This window comes from Marmota flaviventris, chromosome 18 (genome assembly GCF_047511675.1).
Source record: "Marmota flaviventris isolate mMarFla1 chromosome 18, mMarFla1.hap1, whole genome shotgun sequence".
Classification (NCBI taxonomy): Eukaryota; Metazoa; Chordata; class Mammalia; order Rodentia; family Sciuridae; genus Marmota; species Marmota flaviventris.
In genome coordinates, this window is record NC_092515.1 from 59,096,215 (window position 1) to 59,115,234 (window position 19,020).

The window sequence follows — 19,020 nt, forward strand, 5'->3', positions numbered from 1 at the left end:
AGCTGGAGCTAAGGGTGAGCCTGGGGTTGCCTGGGGACGCCTGGGGGGACCGTGGGCTGCTCTGTGACTGGGGAGAAGAGCCTCAGGAACTTCTGGCCTGACCGGGGGAGGGATGAGCTACCTCTCCAGCCTTCTCAGCTTGCTGGATTAACCAACAGCGTGTCCTGTTGCTCTGTCCGCGTGCATCTTAAAGCACTAGACAATCAGCAGCTCTCTGGCACATGGCGAATCGAGAGACACTTCACTTTGTCATTAAGAGAGATTCATCTTTGGGGATTTGACAAATGCTTAATTCTCTAAGCTTTCTCTCTCTTTTTCTTTTTTGGTTTTTTATATGGTAAAAATAACTTAAAAGCGCAGCGTGGTGATGAGTTTAGAGTACTTGTGCTTTTCTGTCACTTAAGATTCCTCCATCTCATTTTATGTGAAGTACCCTAAATACTGAAGAACTTCTTTTCTTTCCTGGAAAAAACTTCTTTCTTTTAGAAAACTTGGGTTTTCTGCCTTGATCAGCCAAGCTCTGTAATTAGTGTGTTGATGTGGGTTTTTCTTCACCAACATATTTTCAGATCATGGATCTTAAGGAACAGTGCTCTCGACCCACCTGTTGAAGATCCTGGTTGTGGGGATGCCCTCCAGCTGAGGAGGAGTTTCTAGTTGGGTTCTGGCTTAAACTGGTGGAGAACAAGGGAAGAGCTTTGATCCTGGCGCCCTGGGAATGGCCAGTGCTTAGCCGTGGTGGAGGTATCTAGGGAGCCGCCATCAGGGTCTTACTGTGATGTGCTCCCAGCCAGCACCCACAGCAGCTGCCACAGGTTCCCACTGAACAGCAGTGTAGGGACCAGAAGCCACACGACATCTCAAAATGCCTGAATCCACATTGCCTCCTCTTTTCGTTTTAAAGGGCACCTCTTCTGCTCACCTGTTTGTTGATGGTGTTACTCATTAGAACGTTTGGGGTTTCTAAAGGGTATGATCCACTTTGTGGGATAGATGCCCCTGTAATGGCGCATCCAACAGTGAAAGGGATTGCAAGTTGTAGGGTCATTGCTTAGGTTAGAGGTGGACAACCTTTTCCTCTAAGGGCCAGATGGTGAATCTTTTGGGCTTTAAAGGTCAATGAGCAAAGCCAAGGATATTATGTAGGTACTTATCTCATTAATATAACCATTCTAAAAACTGTAAAAAGCAATTTTTAGCCCATGAACTGTCCGATATAGACAGCAGGCTGGGTTTGGACCTGGGAGATCATGGGTCAAAAGGGGGAAAGGCAGCAGTTTCTGGAGTTGACTTTTGGATGTCTGCGTGTGTCTGATTCCAAAGTCCCCTCCACCCAGGCCAAATCACACTGATGAATCCTCACTGAACTGTGACGGTAGGAAAAGGAACCAGGTCAGGAACAATGGGTCTGATTTCATGTTTGGGTAGCATAGTCCATTTCCCTCATAATTAAGACACAGGTTAACCTCAGGTAATTAATTCTAAACTCAAAAGTTGATTGCAATAAGTAAAACTAGTTTAACCTAAAAATAGCAACATAGAACTATCTAGAAAGACTAAAGTTCAGTACAGCCATGTGGGAATGGCTTCTGTTATACCAACAGCAGGGTATATCAGGGTACCAACAGCTGGAGGACTGGGGAGCAAGGGACCGGAGGTGGGGACGGAAGACTTCCAGGTGAGGGCCTCTTCTCTGAGCTGAGCTCTGACTGGTTGGAATCACTCACAGCAGCAGGACCAGAGGGGCACACCCTGTCTCTGCAGGAATGTCTGCAGGAAAACAGGGCCACCCAAAGACAAAGAGAGACCTCCTCACAGGCCTGAGACATTTCCCCGATGACTTCCTAGGCCTCTCGATGCCCCTTCTGTCACCCCTGAACCTGTCACTGGGGCCACGAGGATAAACTAAAATGAGAAGACAACGTAGCTTCTGCAGAGTGTCACACTGGCCAGTGGCTGTAGTCATGCTTCGTGTTCAACCTAATCTTGGCAGCAGCCTGGGGAGGTTGGTAAAGCACCATGCAGATGAGACTCAGAGACACTGAGGTTGGGACCCACGCAGGTCTCCTCCGCAGCCCGGGTGTGCTTTCCTCCCACTGTCGAATCAGTGTTACCCCCATGTGGGAGGTGGACTCACAGAAGAACCATCTTCAACCCACTCTGGCTCTGACCAGGCTACGGGATGCAGTGCCCATCACTGCATGGCCAGGTGGCTCCCTCGGGGTCACTGAGCTCATCCCAGGTCACTGAGGCTGGGTGAACCCTACAGTTTAGTTACGTGGCTCTGGACAAAGGCCCTCTCCTGAGCAAGGGTGGAAATCCAAACCAAGGCGACTCATTTGCTGGGTGTTTTGGAGGAAGCCTCATAAGGCTTAGACAGCACCCCTAGTGCTCTTGAACTCAGCAATGCCACATCATCTAAGGTACACGGGCCTAGCCAGGGGGGCTGCCTGGATCTTTGTTTCAAGATCCAAACTCAAGGCTCAATCAGGAGGGACTTGTCCAATGAATTATGCTGTGCCCTTTGTTGGAATTCACCAAATAATGCAAAAGGATGTGACAAAAGAATATTTCATGACATGGAGAGCTGTGCCTCCTTCTGCCAACGTCCAAAGAGAATTAGTTTCAGTGTTGTAGGGACAGACGAGGCAAGGCACAGAAGACAGCAGGAAACAGTTTTATTTGGCTGCAGCCAGGTTCAGAGGGCATAGCTTTTGCTGTAATCAATCAATCCCCTGAACCCCGACTTTAGGTAGTTTCAGAATTTTATACCCAGCATGTAAGGGGAGGGGCCCAGAAGTTCACAGGCTGCAGAAGTTCACATACAAGCAGCTTTTTCTTTCCCTGTTCTGGGCAAGTTAACCCTTCAAGGACAACACCTGAGAAGGGGAGAGCTTCTTCCCCCCTTTCTTTCCTCCCCCTGCCAGCTGTTACCATGGAGACCAATTATAACTTATCTTAAAAATGTAGACATCTCTGTGAAGCCCAGCTCAAGGCCAGAGGCCTTGTTTGTTCATTTCTACAAACTACTGTACTGGATACATGTTTGTGAGAAACTAGTAAGGGGGTGTCCACACCTGGAGTGCTGGTATCTTCCGGGCCAGTGGCCAAGTAAAACAGGGCAACACAAAAATAGGAAGTTTATCTGCATTGAACTCTTTTGCTGACAGTCCCAAAATCAGCCATGATGAGGATTTCTGGAGAAGCCCAGTTAAGACTTTTTTGTGGAGAAAGGGGGTGCCACTTCATCAGGATCCCACACACACCAAAACCTGGGGTGCACGAGGCTCTTACACACAATGTCATCGCACCTAACAGCACAGCCTCCCATGTGCTCTAAATCTCTCCCGATAGCTCATAGTGCTCACCACCATGGAAACACTGGGTAAACAGCCGCCCCACTCTTGTGTTCGGGGAGCACCTACAGGGGGAGGCTTTAATATTCTTCACAGACGCAGGCTTTTTTCCAAATATTTTCAATCCTCTGCTGAATTCCTGGTCACAGAACCCAGGACACCGAGGACCAGTGTATTAACAAGTGGCCTGCAGAGCACCACCTGGCTGGGATTCCGTTTTGCTTATGTCCCTGTCCCAGGTGAAGGGTCTGTGTCACATGTGCCAGGTGGTCTTCCCAGGACTCCCGTGGTGTGCTTTGTCCATGGTGCAGCGTGTAAGATGGGTGTTGCTGGAGTTTCTGTTTCAGCCTCGCCTCTTATCATTATTAGTGTGAGTGACCAGTGGCTGTTGTGATGATTGCATGTCATTAAATATTCTTCTCTGGTATCACTAATGCTCCCACAGGGTTCCACGACCACATCTCAGAATAAATCCTGTGTGGTGGGAACTTGCCCTGTTTCTTCATTTTCAAATTGGAATGGTGGTGGTGTCATGAAAAGGGGGGAATCAGCCCAAGCACGGCACAGAGACTGAGGCCAGTGTGAGCTATATCTGTAATCTGTGGTTTCTAGTTTGGTGCAATGATTGAAATTATTTTTGCAATAAAAACACAATTCTGTCCATCATTTGGGGAAGCAGGTGTATCTGGGGTCCTGAGGCAGAGACTCAGGTTAGGAGAGGACACCATGAAGGGAGGACGGATGGCAGCTCTGTCCCCATCAAGTGCACACACTGGTTCCCACCTCGGCTGGTTTACTGCTTGGCAAAGCAGGGGGAGTCTGGCTTCCTGGCCTTCGCCAGCATTGCCGAGATCGCAGGCACAGCATCCCAAATGTCAGGAGAGGATGCTTCCACAGGTGTCCGCAGGTGAATCTTACCAAAGCTTCCACAACCAAAACTGCAGGCACTCTGGATTCCTTAAGAGACAGCATGGCAGAGGGTTTCCCGAGGGAAGCTGCCCGTCACCCATGCGCAGTGACCAGCTGCTCTGATCACCTGTCAGGTTCTAGCAGGAAGCATGGTGCTGTGGCTGCTTCTGGGTTTTAGGACAGCCATGGGAAATAGAAACTTCTTTCTGACCTTTGCAAAGAACAGCTGCAGAAGTGGCTGCTGAAATTCAGTGAATGGCATCTCTATTTATGGGCCTCCGAAGTGGGGACTAAAATTAAATTCCTGCAGATATGTTCTCTCCTGTGCCTTCTGAATTGTTTTGAGGGATTGTTTTTTTCTACAGAGACTCACAGGGTTCAGAATTCTCCTCTTCTGTCCCCTGGCTCCGGCACTCTGGGGTAGGCAGGAGCTGGGAGATGCTCGTTCTTTCCCTGTCTGGGTGCTGGGCGACCTCCATGTGGGAGGAATGCTGGGACACCCAGCATGGGACAGCCCCAGCTTGAACCTCACAGCATTGCGATCTCGGCCTGTCCCTAAGTGAGGGCCCGTGAGCATGGCCTCTTGGGGGCTTCCCTCCACTCTCACGAAGGGCACACCTGAGCCTGTTGGTCCACTGCAGTTCTGCAAACCCAGCCTTACACACGGGAGCCTGGAGTCCCGTGGAGATCTGCACAACACTGGGGCTCAATACACACTGAGAGGGTCACATCTGCAGCCAAGCCAAAGCACAGAGAGGGGCCTTGGTCCATTCCAGCGACCACTGCACTGGTGGGCACCAGGCGTTGGTGAACAGTAGCCTGTGTTCCCCTCTCAGTGTAGAAAACAGGGTCCCTGGGGACAGAACCAGGGCTTCATTAGCAGTGAAACCAACAGGTGGGTCAGGACTGGCTTCTGTGGCGAGGTAAACTCACTACTACTTCTCTCCTGAGTCAGAGAGAGCTGGCCCTGCCCAGGCATGGGTGGCATGGGGCAGTGACAGGTCACACTCACCTAGGAGGACCCCACCCCAACAGGAAGGGATGGGGAAGAGTTGGGGAGGGGAGAACCCACGGGGAGCAGCCACACTGAGCGGACAAGAACCCCATCCCTTTCCCAGGGTAGAGTGGGGGTGGCAGGGAGCCCATAAATCAGCTTTGTACAGTAAGAAGAAAAGCCTGTTCCTCTGAATGGATGGCCTCATGCCAGGAGTGTGGCTTGGTGGGTGGACCTGGCTGGATTTAATCACCACCTGCCCCATTGGCTGGGCCCTGGGCCCTGAGAAGAGTCTGGGTGGACACCATCAAGAAGTTCCACCAGGGAGGCTGAGGCCAGAGCAGTGGGGGCCCTGCGCTGACCCTCAGTCTTCTTTTCCAAGGGCCTGCAGTGGAGGAAGTATCTTTGGAAGGGTTTGTTAATCCCAGGAAACAGCAAGTTTCCTGTTAGGTGAAATAAAAGGGTTAATACCATCATGAAGCAGCCAGCCCGACAGACGTCCCTACTGCTGGACAGGCTGTGGGGGCAGGCAAGGCCCTGCTGACAGCAGCCTCCATCACAGGGGTGGAGACCGGGCCGATGGTCCTAATCAGGACTTAGCATTCTGGGTTGGCACGATGGCGCTCCAGGCATAGCGCCCGGCGTCCGCGCTCAGGCCCTCCAGCTGACAGGTACCGTGGGAGATGCAGCTTCATCCTCACAGGGCCCGGGAGCCGCTCGGGCCCTGACAGCAGCTGCTGGAGAGCAGATAATGAGATCACCTGGCTCCGCCGGATGACAAGACCAGTAGCTTCAAAGGATTTTTTTTTTTTTAAATAACATTTGTTTACAGAGGTGTTTGTAAAAATAGGATATGTACTGAGACGAGCAAGCAATTAGTGTCCTGCCAAATAAGTCTCACGGTGACATGGGAACATAATTTTTAAAAAGAAAATCTGCCTCGAATGAAGCATCAAATTTTCCTGCTTTAAGATTCTTCTCTGTAGAAATGTGGAGGGGACGGGAGAGGAAGGGGCCCAATTGTAGATGCCCAATGGCGGCACCCTGGCTGTCGCTGCCTCTTGCCCTGTGGAAACACTCTACCCCTCCCACGCCCTGGGCTTGGACTTCAGTGCCCTGTCCATGTGTTCAGTTTAGGCAGGCCTGGCCTCCGGCTGCCAGCTGTGCCCTGCACCTGCAGAAACAAGGGTTCCTTTCCAGTTGTGACCACGTGAGGTCCACCAGGTGTTAGCCCAGAAAGACACTGTGCCCCCTCCACCTCAGTGGCCCCCGGACAACACTGTGACCCCTGACTTTGAAAGGCCAGTAGAAATCCACGCTGACCCCTCATCCCTCACAGCCAGCCTCAGGACTGATTGGTAGGAACTGGCCGACTTGTAAGCACCAGCAGGAAGGTAGGTAACATTCTGCCCAAAGAGCGATGCTTGTGAGGTGGATGAGCTTCATGGAACACTCATTCCAGCATAACGAGAGTCAGGGTCACTGACGAGATCAGGCCTGCAGGCACAGTGGGTGGAAGATCCCTGTTGCCAGGCATCGCACCCGCGTGACCATACGAGGGAACCATCCCTTCAGCATTCCCTGGCACAGCGGCTGTGCCCATCTTAACCAGGAGGAAGCCAAGGTCAGAGAAGGCATTGACTTTCCCACATGGTCAGGGGGTGGAGTGGAAGTGGAATCCACACCCAGGTCAGCGTGAACCCAAAGAGTCTGTCCCAGCAACAGGAAATGAAGTTGTTCTTGTCCCAGACAGGTCACTGCTCGATGCGGGGATAGAGAGTGGAGAGGGCGTGAAGAGTCGCTGTTGTCAGAAGCCCTTCACACCTTGTTTGGGTCTGCAGCCAGACGGGTCAGGATGGAGGGTGTGGTGGGGCCCCTCAGTCCCTCCGGGCGCCAGTTCATCAGAAGGGACTCACTGTGGGGACTCAAGTGCTGCTATGGATGCCCATGGCTCTTATCCAGATGCCAGCAGATGAGCCAGGAAGGTAGGCAGGGGCCACAGTCCCTTTGTCGGCTCCCCTTGGTCTAAACTCCAGTCTGACCCACATTTCTGACTTCATCTTCTGCCCCTGGGTCCCCTACCCCACGTCCCAGGGACATTAGTGTTTCCCTTGCCCTTGAAGGTGGAGCACTCCTGACTGTTGCAGGTGTGGAAGCCAGCCCCCAAGGTGGCCCCGGTGACCCCAGCTCTGTTGTGCTCTTCTGCCACCACATCTAGTGGGGATGAGTCGTTACCAATACTACATAGTAGACATCCCCCGGCATGGACTCGGGCCTGGTGACCCTTGTTCTTCTTGCTATGGGTGAAACTAGCTGCTATGTTGAAGGATACTCAAGGGCCTTATGGGGAAGGAAATCCAGGAGGTAGGAAGGAGAGGCCCCCTCCCAACTCCCCATGAGATGAGGGTCCCACCTTGGAAGCCCCAGATAAAATTTACAATAACTACAGCCTCACAATGTCCTGCTAACTCCCAGGAAACTGGGGGCCAGGACCACACAGCTGAGTTGCTTCTAAATGTCCAACCCCCGAAACCACCTGCGAGCATAAACCTTTGTCATTGCTTAAAGCGGCAGGTTTGGGGTGATCCGTTGTGCACCAATCGCAAGGTACTGTGTGTGCTCCTCTGTCCACTGAACTGCCACTCGGGTGTTGCCCTTCCAGAACCAGCTCGAGTACCGCTGCTCTGAGCAACCCCTCCTCCCTCTGGTTTTCTCACACAAACTAACTGTCCTCCTAGGAATGCCGTCGGCACAAGGAAAGCAATGTTCCCGTCCTAGACCCCTCAGTCAGCTCTGGGCTTCCTGAGAAAGCCTGCGATGTCCTTGTCCTTCAGGGAAGCCTTGCTTCTGGCAGGGCTCAGAAGATGCTGGACTGACTGTAGGCTGTGCTGGCCCCCGGGAAGGGGAACACAAGTTCCTTGGGAGCAGGTGGTATTCTCAAAGCACACTGACTAGAGACGAAGCCCTTGAGAGGGTTTAGAATCAGCTTTTCCTTGCGCTGCTCTGGGTCCTAGAATAATGGGAATGGGGGCTTCTTTGGAAGGGAACTAGACAGGCAAGGGAACATCCCCAAAGGCATTGGAGTGCTTACTGGGCTGCACCTTCACTCTACAAGGTCACCTGCCTGCAGGTCCCACCCCCTGAATTGTCTAAAGCAAACTCCGACGTTCTTGTTTTAAATAAAAATTGGCCACCAAGAGATTTATTGCTTAATTTTGAAATGATATTTTGTTTAGTAAAAATTTACTAAATACATTTGATAAAAATAGAGTCGGCCAGATCATGTCAGACCATGTCTTCTAGTGTCTCTGCTTCAGTGATGGGTGTTGGGTGGCTATAGGGGAGGGAAGGAGGGGGTGGGAAACAGAGATGGTTGACTTCCCTGCCACTGTCCCTCCCACCTGCTGTGCTCCCAGCGTGAGTCCTCTGACACTTGGGTTAGATAGTACAGCAGAGCCTGTCCCCATCTCCCTGGACTGCCCCCCTCACCCCACTCCCTTATAGGAGATCGATGGGTGATCTCTGCAGACGGCCGCCTGGAGCTCCTTCTGATCACAGTGTTGTGCTCAGGGTACACACAGCAGCCTTTGAGAGTCAGTGGGTTAAGACCTCTTCTCCCCCTTTGAACAGGACTTCCTTGAGATGTGCTCCACCCCTGCCCAGAGGACCCTGCTGGGAGCAGACACCAGTGCCCACAGCCTCAGCCTGCTCGAGGCCCCACGGTTGGCTCCTCCCGTTCTGTCTCACCCCCGCCTCATGCAGGCCTCTTAGGACAACATACTGAAGAAGTTATTTGCACCCAAATCCTTGCCTAGGGGCCAACTTCTGAGAGAGCAGAAGGAAGCCCCAGCAGAGAGCTAGCTGGCTGGCTCTGGCCTCCCCTCCTGTCCTCTAACCTCAAGATGTCCTACCACAGACACAAGAGGCCATGCAGGGATGGCGGTGAAGACTGAGTTATCTGAGGGCATTTGTGCTTTGCAAAGTTGAGAGCTTAAGCAGCAGTATGTGCCCTCGTGGCTCCGTGTGCCCAGGAAGGTGGACACTCACCTGTGAACAGGTGGTTTCTTTGAGCCTCCGCTCTCCCTTTCCACGCCCCTATTTTCAAAGCCAAGAATCCAGACTCCCTTCACCCAGCGCCCTCCTTCCTTGCCCACAGGGCCTGACCCCTCGAGGGTTACCTGCTGCTACCTTGAGGTCTCAAAGACATGAGAGTAGATGCCCAACTTGATGGTGTCCACCTGCATAGCAGGGGCAGACTCGGAAATGAGTCTGTATAGGAAAGGGACACGTGGGACCAGGGACATGAGGCCAGAGGAGTAACTGTGACTCAGAGGACTTTGGAGGGTGGCTGGATGTGGTGTGACCTCAGCTGAGGACTTGTAGTGGTGACCTGCAAGCTGATCCCATAAGGAGCCAGGTGGTAAGTATTTGAGGCTTTCTGGCCCAAGGATTGTGGCTGCCATGACCAACCATGGCCATGATAGCACAAAAACCGCCCTGAACCACACATGAGTGAGTGAGCAGGACTGTGTTCCAATAAGACTTTATGTTGAAAAGCAGGCGGTGGGCAGCTCTGGCCCTCGGGCATAGTGCTGATCTGTGCCTAAGAGTAAGAAGATCTGTGGGGGAGAGAGAAAGAGGCAAACGTAGACAATCAGAGGGACTAAAACCAGCTGGACTTGTGAGAAGTCTTGTGTGTGTGTGTGTGTGTGTGTGTGTGTGTGTGTGTGGTGATGGTGGTGCTAATAAATAATGCTAATTATAGGAACTAACTTCTATTTAAGATTTATTCTGAACCAGGCATTGGGCTAAATTTTTTTTATAGATTGTCATCTGGTTTTTTCCTCTTTGGGTTTGGGAACCTTGGGTTTTTGTTTTAATATTTTCTCAGTTGTAGATGGACCCAATACCTTTATTTTATTTATTTATTTTGATGGGGTGCGGGGGATCCAACCCAGGGCCTCACGCATGCTAGGCAAGCGCTCTACCACTGAGCCACAGCCCGGCCCCAGGACCTTGTGTTCTTGATGCGCAGGAGACTAAGCTAAGGAGGGGAGAGCTCAGTCAAGGTCACCCAGCTGGCAGCTGGCGCAGGACCGGGACAGAGGCTGACAGCCTGGGACTGCTCATGCCTCCTCTGTGTCTGTCATTAACTCCACTTTAATGGACTTTCTAAAAACTGTGTCAGCTTTGTTTTACAAATGGGATTTGATTTCTTTACTCAGCCCAGGAGCCCTATGAATGGATGGCTAAGATGTGTCTGATGGGTTTCTCCTGGGGCTATTTTATATGAAATAAAAGAAAGAGTGAGATATTTAAATTCTTCAGGGATATTGGTTTAGAACAGATAAAGTGAAGAGCATTTTTTATTCATATGAGAAGTGATAGTTGGTTGTGTGTAATTTTTTCGCTCTCTGAGATGGAGAGAAAACACAGCGCAGATCTTAGAATGTGAAATAGGAATTTAGATGACATTTGGAGGAAACTGATAAACACACCATTCCACAATTGGACTTAACTTGCCGGTGAAAATCCTTTTGCCGTCCATAAATGATACGGTACATTTTGAAATTATAGAGATAAGTGGACCAGGTCTAATGGAATATTAAAAATACACAACACACCAATGAAAGAATAATTTTCTTTTGCAAAAGTTTCCATTTCTCAAAATGCTATCAGGAAATTAGAGGTACCTTCACAGCCCACGGTAACCTGAGGAATGAGGAAATGTGAACAGAGATGGGCTGCCACTTGGGGAATCCGGACCAGAATTCACCCACACGCGGACGGAGGCCCAGCGGCAGGAGGAAGCTGGTCTCCTCCAAGCCTGGATTTCATCTGCACCTGGTGGTGGTGGGGGGGGGGTCCAACCCAAAAGGCCGGCTTTCCTCCCCCACCGTGCACTGGGTTCGTCTGAGAAGCTGTGTGTGAGCATCTCTTAGCAAAGATGGGTGCAAGAGAGCTGGGGTAAGAGCAATTATGTAGTGAAGATGTTTCAAAGAGCTGATAATATAGGTCAGTGTTTCTCGGGGTTTAAAAATCTACAAAAATTTCCCTCTCAAAAGCTTTGGAACATGAAAGAAGACATCCAAGCGTTTATTGTGCCAAGTTAGGACATTGAAAGAACCACCAGCCAGCCAGCCCCGCGGCTACGCTATAGTGCTATTGCAGTTTTGTCTTAAAAAGAGGGGGCCGTTACACACTCACACCACATGTGCTCTCACTCACACTCTTGCACACCTACATCACGCAGAAGCGGGCGGGTCATCATCTCAGGAGGAAGAAAATCGAGTAAATGTAACTGTGAGAACAAATTCATTGTGCTTATCTTGCTAAAAACAGAAAAAAAATCTGCTACAGAAAAACATCACTTAAGTTAATGGAAGAAAAAGACTCATCACAATTGTCACAGGAGACCTGATGAAGAATAAAAATAGAATAAAGAGTGAAACTGGAAGGGGGAGGTGGGCCGCTGCGAGTTCTGAGGAGGGAAATGGGGTGTGCGGTAAGGAACAAGCCACAGCCACGGCACCCAAGGGCCCACAGGCACCCTGGAGGGGCATCCTGAAAGCAACCACCTCGTGGCGCTGTGGCCTGGCAGTGGTCCCCGCACAGGTGACCCTTGGAGTGCCTGCTATAGAACAGAAGCTGCTAATAAATAAGGGGAAACACCCGAAGGCTGGGTTTGTCCTGAGCATTCCTGGGGACAGTGGCCGGACCTGGGATGCTCTGGTGTGGAGCCGAAGCAGCAGGGTCCCCAGGAGCCACTAGAAAGCAGAACATCAGGCCCCACCCTCCAGAACCAGAGCCTTGGGGTGGACCCCCCACAGAGCCCCTCAGTGAGGCCAGTCCACACTGAGCGCCTCCCATCAATCCCGGCAGGCTTGGTGAGCTGATCCTGAGCAATCAGCTAGATCTCAAAAGTATTTCACAGATCGGGAAAAAATAAAAGAAGAAGAAAAAAAGCGTAGGTCTCTCTGTGTTGAACTTCATTTTAAGCCCAAGAATAATGCTGGTAAATAATGGGAGAATTATCTTGGAGCCTATAATGCCCGCCAGGACTGAGGAAATGGATTTTGGAAAAGAGGGGGTTGAGTTGGATTGTTTTTTCTTCCAAGCTCCAAAGCATCAAGCAAAATGGTTGGACCTGAACAGGACCCTCATCACGCAAGCTCTGATGCAGAGCCAGTCAGGAAGACAGGCCACACAGGACCAGAGATACACCGAGCTCCAAAATATCAGGACCCGGGAGGAGACCCCTGACCCAGGGTGGAGGTGCCTGGAAACCATCTCCAAAAAAATACAGAGACAAGGCCCACCACACACAGGTTCCAGCCACCTCTTCTGCCAGCTCCTCTGCAGTCCCCAGCACAGATGACCACACAGACAAAAATAAAAGGGCAGCAAAGGGCAAAAAGCTTTGTCCCCAGAAGCTAAAAGAATTAACAGTGGAATGAGAAAGCAAGCCCAGATAGTCAGTTAGGGACACAGCCAGGACAGGTGGCGCTTTTCCTAAGTGACAGGCATGTTCCTTTGCTCTCTGTGTCTACTTACGTACCCTTCATCCTAACAGCCATCATGCAACAGGGGACACATTCACCTTCTGCACGGGATTGAAGTGCCTCCCTCAAATTCCTATCTACCCAGAACCTTGGCTGTGACCTTAATTGGTGCTAGGGTGTTTGCAGATGTCCTTAGTTAAGGTCATGCTGGGTAAGGCGGGGCCCTCAATCCAATGACTGGCATCCTCAGAAGAAGAGGACAGACAGGGGGACACACAAAAGACCCAAGGTACAGAAGGATTAAGGATTAAGGACGGAAGCAGAGGGCAGAGTCCGCCTGCAGCGTCCTGAAGCTGGGGGAGAAGTAAGCCAGTGCTCCCCAGAGCCCCAGGAGAACTCCAAATCCCAGGCTTGCAACCTCCAGCACGGAGAGAAACTACCTCCTGTCCTTTTAAGCCACAGTTTATGGTTCTCCATTCAGCAGCCCCAGGAAACGACGCAACCCCATTTGAAGACATAGGCTTGTACCTTGAGAGACGTGTCTCCTGCCCAGGCTCACACAGCTGCTGCGGAGGGGTGCAGTTGGAGGTAGCAGGACAGAGTGAGTCTAGAAGCTCTCTTGCAAGTCTGGTGCTGTGTCCAGGGTCCTCTGGGTCCACCAGGAGGCTGTGGGTAAGTCCTGTTGCGTTTCTACGCTGCTTCTCTTCAGCAGAAGTAAGAACTTTGTGAGCAAGGACCCGTGTCTCAGCCCGGAGTGGACTGGGTGACTTTCAGGGTCTCTCCTAACGAACCCTGAGCCTCTTTGATTATGATACTGGAAGCTTCGAAGCGACCACTACAAAATCCACTTGCACAGCACTTACTATTTAGCCTCTGCTCTTCGCACGGCAGGGTTTTCGGAGTTACTGCCGTTTTATGGACCTAGGAAGAGTTGGCAAGAGGTAATAAAGAGGACTGCTGCTCATCCAAATATCTGCAAGCACAGGGTCTCCTCAGCCCCCCAACCCAGGGCCTGGGTCATCAGCAGGGGAACCCAACACTGTCGCCCAACTTCCTTTGGTGCAAGCTGGAAGCAGACACCCGCTAGGTGCACTTGGCCAATTGCCCCAGCCGCCAATGTTTCCAGAGTTAACACCAGTGGAAAACCTCAAATGCTCAGAGTTTCTAAATCACAACAGAGACGTTGCCAAAATATGAGAACCCGGGCTTTTAGAATTTTCCCAAAGCCCCCATATTTGGTTGACTTCCTGAAGAAATAAAAGCTAAGCAGAGCATTCATTCTGTTCAGAAGTAAACCCATAGATTGTTCCTGACACTGTGTCCGTGTGCTCCTCATTAGCATTAAAAGATTGCCCGTGTCTGTAGGAACAAGAAAACAGACAAGACAGAAAAGGAAACGGCAGGCTGACGCGGGAGGGTGATATTGTCTCCTTATTCTGTGTTCTTTAAAGCCGATGAGTTTCCATTTCTGCCCCAAAGCAAGAAACTAATTTGAAAATTGCTCTCAGTGTTTTAGGAAAAAGTTAAGTTTTCGAGTCCCCGCCCACAGGTCCGAGATGGCTGGTCACCTTGCCATGGAAGGGAGGGCAGATAGGCTGTGCTGGTTGATTGGGCGGGTAGAAAGTCCATCCCCTGCTGGTCTTTGTAGAGCCAGAGACAGAGAAGCCAGGAAGGTGTAGCGCTGAGCCGTCGCAGGCACCTCTGTTCTGGGCGCTCTGAAGTCAGAGGGGCGCACTCCGTCATGTGGGGTCCCGAGTGGGTCTTTTGTGTGGCCTCTCCTTGTGAAACATTGCACAAGTTTCCAGCCCATAAAACTTACAGCAAGGTGACACACAAGCAGGACTGAGACACAAGGCTCTGACTGTTCTTCACAGTTTTTGAAACAGAACTGAACTTTGCAGAGCGGCTGCGGGAGATGGCACCTGGTGGTGTGAGGCCACGGGAGAGGCGCCTCCTCTCCCCAGAAGGGGTATTGAATGTGAGCGCTCCCTTACTCGTGCTGGGAGGGAGACTACCTAAATTGTTCTTCATCTTATTTATAAAAGCATTGATCAGGAGACCATTTATAAGCACCCCCTCGCTTCCTGGCAGAGTATTTTTAAATGAGGTTAGATTGGCAAGCTGGCCAGCCATAGCCCTTGCCATCATGGAACGAGTAACTTCTCAGAGAAGACAATTTAAAAACTCACACATGCTCTCCCTGTTACCCAGGGCGCGTTGGGTTGGTATTGGGGTGATGACAGGTGGAGTCTGCCTGTGGACATCAAGGAAGACTTCCTGGAGGAAGTGGTGTTTCCTCTGTGATCTGAAGATTGCCAGACAGCAAAGGCTGGGGAGGGCCGGTGGGGGAAGCAAGACTCCTTCAGGCAAAGGTGCCAGTGACTGCAAGTAACTGACATGTTTACAGAACTCAAAGAAGACTCAACACAATGACTGCCATGTTTTCCTGTGTGAAAGTCTAGTGATTCTGGCAAAATGGGTAAATGAAGTGAGTTCTTAGAATCTCTTACTAATTTTGTAAAGATTTTTTAGGGTTATTGGTCGTGCTCTGATCTTCTACTAAACACAGCCAGTGCTAGCAAAAAAATGATGCTCAAAAAGGTGACTTTGAGGACTTTGAGGGGGTTCCATAGTAGGTAGGTTATTCAGCAAGAGAGTCTTGCAGGAATGCAGACTAGCTAAAAGAGGCTCATTAACATATTGGTCAGGGCTAGGCGAGTGATGCTGCAATAACAAATTAACCCCCAAATTTTGGTAGACATAACGCAGTAGAGAATCTTTCTTACTCAAGATACAAGACCAAATGTGTCTTTTGGGGAGCTCTGCTCCCCAAAGTCATTAATGGATCCAGGCTGACAGACTCTCTGTCTTGTACCATGCAAAACACATGGCCCCTTTTACAGCTGTGGACAAAACACCAAGGTGTTGGCACCAGCTCCTAAATGCTTCAACCTGAAAGAGATGCTTCCCACTGGCTGGCACTAGTCACATGCCCCCCACCCACCACCCCCAGCTGACAGGAGAGGGGGAAAGGTGAGGGTACCCAGATTGGTCCCCAGGAAGGCATGGTATTATAGATCTGATCTACAGTAAGATGACTGGGACAAAGATCATGTGGATGGAGCAGAGTAACGCTCGTAGGTTTTCTTAATCGTCATGGTCAGCATGTGGACTGTGGTCACTGAACACTGGCATGGGTTTTACATATATGGTCCTGTTTGGTCCTGACGACAGCCTTCTGAAGTAGGTACAGCTATCATTCCCATTGTACAGATAAGACTGCGTTCCTGAGCATGAAGGGACTGACCCCTCACCTGCAGTTGGTAACACTGGCACTAGGATGAGTGGGTCCCAGATACTAGAATCTGGGGGGATGGGGAATGGGATGTTAGACCCCGGGACGTGGAAACACGAGGTCTTTTAGTTACCTAGGGAGCAGTGACTACATAGGGAGGGAGGAGAAGGATCAGGGGCCTCGCCTCAGCCGCAGGATGACTTCAGAGAGTGATCAGAAATATGGGACTCCCAGGTGCAGTGTCAGAGCCTGGTGACAACCAACCGCCTTTACTGGGCACACGGCAACACAGAGACACAAAGCAGCCTCCAGCCAGGAGCCTAAGGAAGAGCAGCTAAGAGGCCTCAGTCATATAGTCCGGTTCCATAGAAAGAGCTAATACTTGAAAAAACAAACCCTTATATGAAAACGAATTTCATATCACACTATTACATTCCTCATTTGAAGGAATTTCAGCAAGCTAACAGAGAGGAAATTAGCCACTTTAACTATCATACCTTGAACAATAGACTAATCCAGTTTCGAGTTTATAGGCCCTTTGATGGGGACCAGAGCAGTTGCCTAGAAAATGAATTAAAGCAATTTCTAAAATGTCCAGAAAGAGCTGTTCAGAGAAGCCTTTTTGGTTGAACCTGGAATATCCTGGGGAGGAGGTAATGAAGGCTGGTCTAGAGCCACGGTGGTGGGAGAGGAACGAGGGGACCCCAGTGAAAGCAACGTGGCAGAGGTACAGTTCTCCAAACATGAGTCGGGGCAGGTAGAAGAAGGACTTAAAAAATGCACTAGAAGCTCAGCTCTTAGCGTAGCTCTGAGGGGGACGAAGGAAGACTTGCAGATCGTTAGGAAGCTGTGAAATCCTGGGATGATGACGTCGGCTTGGAGACATATGTGATGAGAACCCCAGCAAGAAGAGACAGAGGCCACAGGAAACAAAGGTCCCGAGTGCAGGAGCAGAGTCAGAGCCTTGGAGTGTAGGCTGGAGTAGCTCCAAGTACAGATGTCCACCATGGCCAAAACTAAAGGTCGACAACATCAAGTGCGCACAGGGCTGTGGAACAGCCAGGACTCCTGCACGCAGCTGGTAGGAATGGACTTGGATATTTTAGACATACTTGGTGATAACCACTAAAACTCAATAGCCCATATGACCCAGTAAGTCAGCTCCTGAGTTGAGGAGAACTAAATGCTATGCCCACCAGAAACATACACATAAATATTTTCCACAATGTTTTTTCATAATAGCTCCAAACTGGAAACAGCACACATGTGCATGAATGGTAGAATAAATCAATACATTGGAGGGGATGGTGATGGGAAAGCATGAACTGCTCCACGGGCAACATGGGTGTCCTGGGCTCCGTATTGAGCAAAGAGAACAGCCCCAAAGAGTGTGTTCTGTAGGGTTCCGTTTTTCCCAAGTTCAAGAACAGTCGTAAATGATTGCCAGCGGTAGAGGACAAACGGTGACTACCTTGGAGGGATGGCAATTGGGAGGTGGTGTACAGAGCCCACTGGGGTGGGTGTGTTCCACGCCCAGATCTGGGTGGTGATGTGACACACAGCTGGCCCTTCCTTTCCTGGGTTCCACATCCGTAGATTCCACCAACCACAGATCAGAGATATCTGGGAAGAAAACTGTGTATGCCCTGGGCAGGTACTGACCCTCGCCATTAGTCCCTAGACAGCATCAGAGCTGTTCACTGAGCACTTGCTTTGCGCTCGGCATCGTGAGGACTCTAGAGATGACGGACACATAGGGAGGATGTGCCCGGGTGCTGTGCAACACCAGGCCATTTCATGGAAGGGACCTGAGCACTATGCCTTGTGTTTCCCCCAGGGGTTCTGAGCCAACCCCACACAGATACTAGGGGAGGACTGTACTCCTGAGGGGCCTGGACGGTGTGCCCCAGGGAGGAACCTGGCTGCATTTAGTCTTGGGAACCAAGACACGTTTCAGCAAAAGCTAATCTGTGTCTAGATGTCACTATGGTCTCACTTCTGTGGCTGGTTTAGAGCCAGGTTCTGGTTCGCATGTGATTTTGCAGGCACATACGTGCTTTGCACTTGGGTATCCACCTGATCATGGCTTCTCTGCCTAGAACGTTCTCCTGGACAGGTTTGATGCAACACCTACCAGGATGCGGCCCATCCACATTAGAGCCAGACGAGGGCGTGGAGGGCTTTGCAGCTGCCCTGCAAGGTGCTGAGGGCACAGCAAGGACAGGCCCAGGACCTGCCCAACAGCTCTGGCCTTAGCAGCTCAGCCGCTTCATCCAGGGAAAACAATCCCTGGGAAGGAGAGCAGTGGGCGCCCCAGCAAGAAGAGGCTTCCGGCCATCAGCTCCCAACCTTGAACTTTTAAAGAATTCACTTTCATAACTTGGCATATCGAACACCTGTTCTAATACTCACTCACGGGCTTTTGAAAACATCACACTTTCTTTGACTTCAGTAAACCTACTTAAGTAAGAAATACTGTGTCACCACCAGGCCACTGTGAAGGGGATACCAGCATTTTGTTACCTGATGTCCCATTTAGGTGTTGGCACACCTGGTGGAGGAGCACCAGGTGAGTACTGCTCACCTACCTGGGTTCCTCCTAGCTCAAAGGCTTTATGGCTTTAAATTATAAAGTAATCAGCCACTGGAACGGCTGTGGGGCCTCTCAAGAGAGAAGGTGCCCCAAGCCCTTTGAAGTTTAGGAAAAAAAGAAAAGAGAGAAAAGAAAAACTAATAATCTAAACAGCAAATCAAAAACAGCTCACAAATTCTTGGGCAAGTGTTTCTGGTGATAGTAGGTGACCCTCAGCAGGGTCCCTACATTCCCATCAACATCAACATATCCTAACAACAATTCGGCACAGGGTGAGGACAGTGCATTGGATTTTAGAGAAATCAACCTAAACTGTATGTTTCCCCAGCCGCCTGCGGAAGACGGCACGAATGGGTATTTCTTACATCCAG

General features: G+C 50.6%; 1 protein-coding gene across 1 annotated transcript in view; it reads left to right on the top strand.

The window, feature by feature from the left end:
- Cdh13 (cadherin 13) overlaps positions 1–19,020 on the top strand; it is an 873,075-nt gene that overhangs the window by 672,688 nt on the left and 181,367 nt on the right. The window lies entirely within an intron of this gene.